The 5,304-nt window shown below is 36.9% G+C and overlaps 1 long non-coding RNA gene across 2 annotated transcripts; it reads left to right on the top strand.

Annotated features, from left to right (window-relative positions):
* The first annotated feature begins 423 nt into the window (after positions 1-423).
* LOC113763835 lies at positions 424-1,982 on the top strand. 2 transcript variants are annotated; one of them, XR_003467402.1, is made up of 4 exons: positions 424-551; positions 657-877; positions 994-1,063; positions 1,611-1,982. It is a non-coding gene; the product is annotated as an uncharacterized LOC113763835 (long non-coding RNA). The 2 variants fall into 2 exon arrangements; XR_003467401.1 differs by lacking the exon at positions 424-551 and having other exon boundaries at positions 607-877.
* Positions 1,983-5,304: the final 3,322 nt, after the last annotated feature.

The raw sequence follows: 5,304 nt of genomic DNA, 5'->3' as shown, positions 1-5,304 counted from the left end.
TTTCCCCTCCTCTGCTCCCTATCTCTGCCGTCCCGTCATTGGGTTGTCGATATTTTTGCTGCTGACTAATAACAATTGGGGATTTTTGCTGCATGTCCTTCAAGGTGTTTGACAAATGTACTTGTGTTTGAGCTTGAGAAAAGCTCTTTTCTTCCTTTGTCGGCGGTTCTATTCTTCAACGGTCAGATCCGGTAGCCCGGGTGCCGAAGTGGAGGAAGGAAGGTCGACACGGGGACATTTCTTGCGTTTGTAGACGAAACTGTCATCGTTGATGAGTTCCCACTCATTGTCAGGTTCCCAGCTCACTGGGGTGGTGGCCATTGGGCTTCTTCCCCTTGTTTTTTTAGGGATCAAATGCAACATGGGTCCGCCTTGTGGCTATAATACTTCCGGTGATAATAATCAAGTATGATTTTGCTTACTGCTCAGTCGTGGTCACTCTACAGTTAAGTGTCCTTTCGTTTATCATCGGCCGATCTGTGGTTGCAAAAAAAATCCCAAAGATAAGTAAGTAATTATGGCTACGCAAGGTCAAGTGATTACTTGCAAAGGTACTCTTCCTTTGATTTTATTTGATCGTTCATGTTGTTTTGCATTTGATTTTTTTTTGGGCTGATACTGATGTGTGATCTGGCTGGAAATTTGGCAATGAAAAGCGGCGGTGGCCTAGGAACCCAATAAACCTTTGGTAATCGAGGACATGCAGGTGGCTCTGCCTCAAGCTGGCGAAGTTCGAGTCAAGATCCTCTACACTGCCCTCTGCCATACAGATGCATACACCTGGAGTGGCAAGGTGAGTATGGATTAAATTCGAGGAAATGGGGGCTTTTCAATGAGGCTGCAGGGTATGTTCTCCTTTTGTTCATGAGGCTGCAGGGTATGTTCTCCTTTTGTCGTACTTTTCAATGTACTTGGGGGCTTTTGTTTAGGTGAAATGCTGAAGCGGAAACGTTAATACAGTGCTTCCCCTTTTTGTTACCATGGAAATTGCAGAATAGTTGAAAGTGTTGGCGAAGGTGTGACTGAAGTCAAGCCCGAGGACCATGTAATACCTTGTTACCAGGTAGAATGCAGGGAATGCAAGTTCTGCAAATCGGGAAAGACCAACCTCTGTGGCAAACAAGATAAGCACTAGGCTTTTGTTTTCTAATTTGTATGAAGGGAAAATGAAGAAGCTCAGATGAATTGTTTTGCTGTTGCAAATGATTATTTGCTTTTGTCTAAGTTCATACTACCTTGATGCATGTTTGGTTAATGCCATTTCAGAAAAGGTTAACTGAGGGCGTTCCAATGCAATTATTCTGTACTCTGAATGATAGTCTTTTTACTTTTTGTCTTTTGGAAATTGATATGGTGTCCTTATTGGAAGTGTTACCACACTTTTCTTCTTTCCTTCTGTTCAATTAAATCCCCAGCTTTATTAAAGTGACTGACCAAGTGGTTAGCTGGGATTTCACTTAACCAATTCCAAAAATAACAACATTTAATAAGCGATTCAGAACATGTAAGATGATGTATAATCTTAAAAGATGTTGCGAAAATTTAAAAAAAAAAGTAAGATGAGTTTATTCATATCCTTTGATTATCACAAGATGCGTTTATATCTGCAGGTAAATCATTTGAAGCTCAAGAATAATACAAGGAAGCTCTTGTTGCATTCTCAGTTTCACTCTCCATAGAGCCAGATTATGTACCAAGCATTGTCTCAAGTGCTGGAGTGCTAATAAAATTGGGTAGACAGAATCTTCCTATTGCAAGAAGCTTGTTGATGACTGCTCTCCGACTAGAGCCGACAAACCACCATGTGTAGTTCCTTCTTGGAGTGCTATCCAAGTCTCAAGGCTTGAAACAAGTAGCCGCAGATTACTTCCAAGCCGTACATGAACTAAAGCTTTCTACTCCTGTTCAAGACTTTGCTTAACAACCCATTGAGCACCAAGGTTCCAGAGATAAAGGAACTTCTATTTGGGACTTTAAATGTTGGTTTTGACTATTATATACTGACAGTGTAGACAATTAGTTACATTAGCTGGTGTTGGTTTTGGCTTTTGATTAGCTATGTTAGTACTTCTTGTTGATTTTAGTTCAACAAATGATATTTAAGCATTGACTTTTGCTTTTAAATTACTACATGCATTCTATTTTTTGGGATAATTTTACAAGTCTTTTGGGTATCTAATTGACGGAATGTATAGCAGGGAGCACAATCAGGTTGCTTTTTTATTAAAAAAAAAAAAGAAAAAAAAACTCCTGGCATTTAAAAGTGTCAGTATAAGTCAACAACTTCAACAATATTCTAACACTTTCGATTGTCAAGAAAAGAGATTTTGGTTGGCAGATGGGATGTTATAATAGCATAGTTTTCCCGACACATTGAATAGTACGAGCCTATCCCCACATTGGAAGGGACAACACTCGTCCGAGGTGTGAGGAAAGGTAAAGTGTCAGTTTATATTATCTATACTGACACTTTTAAACGTCGTTAAAGGTCATTTTTGTTGTAGTGATACTTGATATATGATTTTCTCTTGGTATCTTGGCAATATAGTAGATAGAGCAATAGCCGTTGTCAAATATTGGTGTTTGTTTGCTGTTCTCATGCTTGAGAACAAGCATGGTTTAGGTGTGGGGGAATTGATAGGTTGCAATTTTATCATTTATTTTATTATTAATTTCCCCTATTACCTGATCCGATGTGGATTAATTGTTGGATTCTACTCATTTTTAGTATTTTACATTTATTTCAGGGAGTGGAACGAAAATATGAAAATAGGTGCTAATTTGGCAGAAAAGGAGTTCAAATGATGGAGCTTGTCCCAGGGACGTTTCTGGAAAAGAAGACATTATACCCATTTTGGTAATTGCCACAAAGGAGGGACGGCAGGAGGCTGGAGTCCTTTCTCTCCTTGGGAGCCGCCGCACAAAGCATTCTTAGCTAGTACTTTTTTTTTTTTTTTTGGCTAGTACTTAGAATAGATAGAATAGAAAATGCAGAGAACAAGCACTACCTTTAGCTTAGCTTTTGATTTGTCCTCCTTTAGCTTAATCTTGCTTTGACTTTTCCTTCATGGGCTTTTGGTAGCTTTTGTCTCCTCGGATGTGAGGGGCAACTGGAGGCAATTGAATGATTTTCCCTGTAGCTTTCCTTTGACTTTTCCAATCGGTCCTGAGTAGTTTTCTTCCTTCTTCGTATGTCAGACGAATTGAAACAATCAATTGCCTCTGCAACTTTGCGTTTCTTTATCCCTTCTATCGAATTGAATTTGCCCATTGTCCAACTGATGGCCGCGACTCTCTCTTCAATCTTGTATGTTTCTTTCGCATCAAATATGAACTAATTTCCTCACTCTAGTCAAGGAACAACGGAGGCTTTGGTTCGCTTAAAAATTGTGAGATCGATTTAATTTTATCTTTTTCTTTTATTTATTGGTATTCGCATATTTCTTATTTGCAGTGCTTGTGATTATTTAATTAATTGATTGTTTTGGATCCGGATAATTAGTTAATTTGGTAATCTATTTTCAATTAGGGCATTAAATCCGTAATTGTTTAATTGCCTTGAAATAGTGACAACTGACACGATTAGATTTGTGTTAGGGGGATACACGGGCAAATCTGAAATAACCTTGGTAGTGCGTTATTTGATTAGAATAGGACTCCTCTAATACGTAAGGCAATTGGGGAATTAAATCTTACGGGCGTACCCAGAATTATTTCTCAATTAGAGTAGTGATTAACAGGCGTACCTTATTCATCGACACAGTAAGGAGGGGTTGACTGTCATAACTTGTTTGGCAGTTATAACCTATTTATTAATAAATAATTGGAATTGCTTGTACATCAATGATCAATTAGGTGAACCATTGCTGAAGTTATTTCTTGGCTAGACCTTTAATTTTTATTATCTTGATTTTAGGGAATTGCCATTTGATTTTTAGTTGCCTATTTTATTTGATTTTTAATTGTTTTCTTGTTTTAATTGTTTTGGACCTTTAATTATTGTTACTTTAAGTTTAGTGAATTGCCATTTAATTTCTAGTTAGTTATTCATTTTTATTTTTTTTATTTGAATTTCTTTGATTGTCATCATTTCTACAAAATCACCCCCTGTGTTACTTTGGACTTCTTAAGAGACAAATATCCTCAATCCCTGAGGATACGACCCTACTTGCCCTGTCTACAAATTCATAATTATTTGTGAAAAAAGCCATCCCATTCGGGTATATCGGATCAAGCAAACTCTTTGGGAACAGGGTGAATCAAGTAACCCATTGCACATCTAAAGTCCTTGCTCCAGTACTTGGAATCGGATTTTGGCTACTTTAACTGGTAATTAGGCTTATTTTTATTATTGTATAGGTTTCGACAACCTGTCAATTTGAACAAGGTTGAGTCATGCTAAATAGCACTGTTCTAAAAAGCTATTTAAGGAGGTTGAAATATTTTTTGAAAATTAAACAAACTTTCTTCTTGTAAACAAGAAAGAACAAAAACGACATGTATTGAATAAATCCAGCAAAGAAGGAGAAGAGAGAATAGAGAGAAGAAGAAAGAAAGAATGAGCTGTCAAGAAAGTTTAACTGGAGTTTTGTGTTGTGAGCGTACTTTCTAAACTAGAAGTGGCTAGTATTTATAGATCTCAAGAACGCTAAGTTGGAAAATGGATAAAATACTGGCTGGTATTTATAGATCTCAAGAAAGATAGCATTGGAAAACATGTAGGGGAGGGCACTGGACAGCCCTGACTCAACTTCCTACTCATACGCACAAACCCACACTAGTTACCAACTGAATACAACCCAATAAGAAGCTAAACCTCATAAAATGATTATAAATCTCTTTGATTTTTCAATGTGGGACAGTATCTTTTGAAATACTCAATCATTTACAATAGAAACGGTGGGAAACGAAAGCAATTCTTGACTGCTGTATAGTGCGAGTTAAAGCTGGCCTTGCCCATAAATGATAGATGCGTTTACCCCAATACCAAGCGAATCTATGTTCCCAACTTCGGCCTAAGGATGGACCAAATTATTTGATAGTTCAATTATGGTTAGTTGTGTAAGACTTTGCTTGAGTTTGATTTGATAATTAACCAAATTCGATTTAAATTTGGCTTAATTAGCACATGATTTGAAACTTTCATCTAAAAAATTCAAATTATTCGTGTTTCATTGGAATTCGACTTAATTAAAAAGTTCTTTGAATTTGGTTTGTCAAATAAACAAATCAAATTTAAATAAAATTTCAAACTTATTAACATAAATAAACAGGTTTTAACATTAACCTTTTGGTTTTGTTAGC

The sequence above is a fragment of the Coffea eugenioides genome, chromosome 2 (assembly GCF_003713205.1).
Source record: "Coffea eugenioides isolate CCC68of chromosome 2, Ceug_1.0, whole genome shotgun sequence".
Classification (NCBI taxonomy): Eukaryota; Viridiplantae; Streptophyta; class Magnoliopsida; order Gentianales; family Rubiaceae; genus Coffea; species Coffea eugenioides.
Note: the sequence above shows the minus strand (reverse complement) of the source record. Positions and strands in the feature narration are given on the sequence as shown.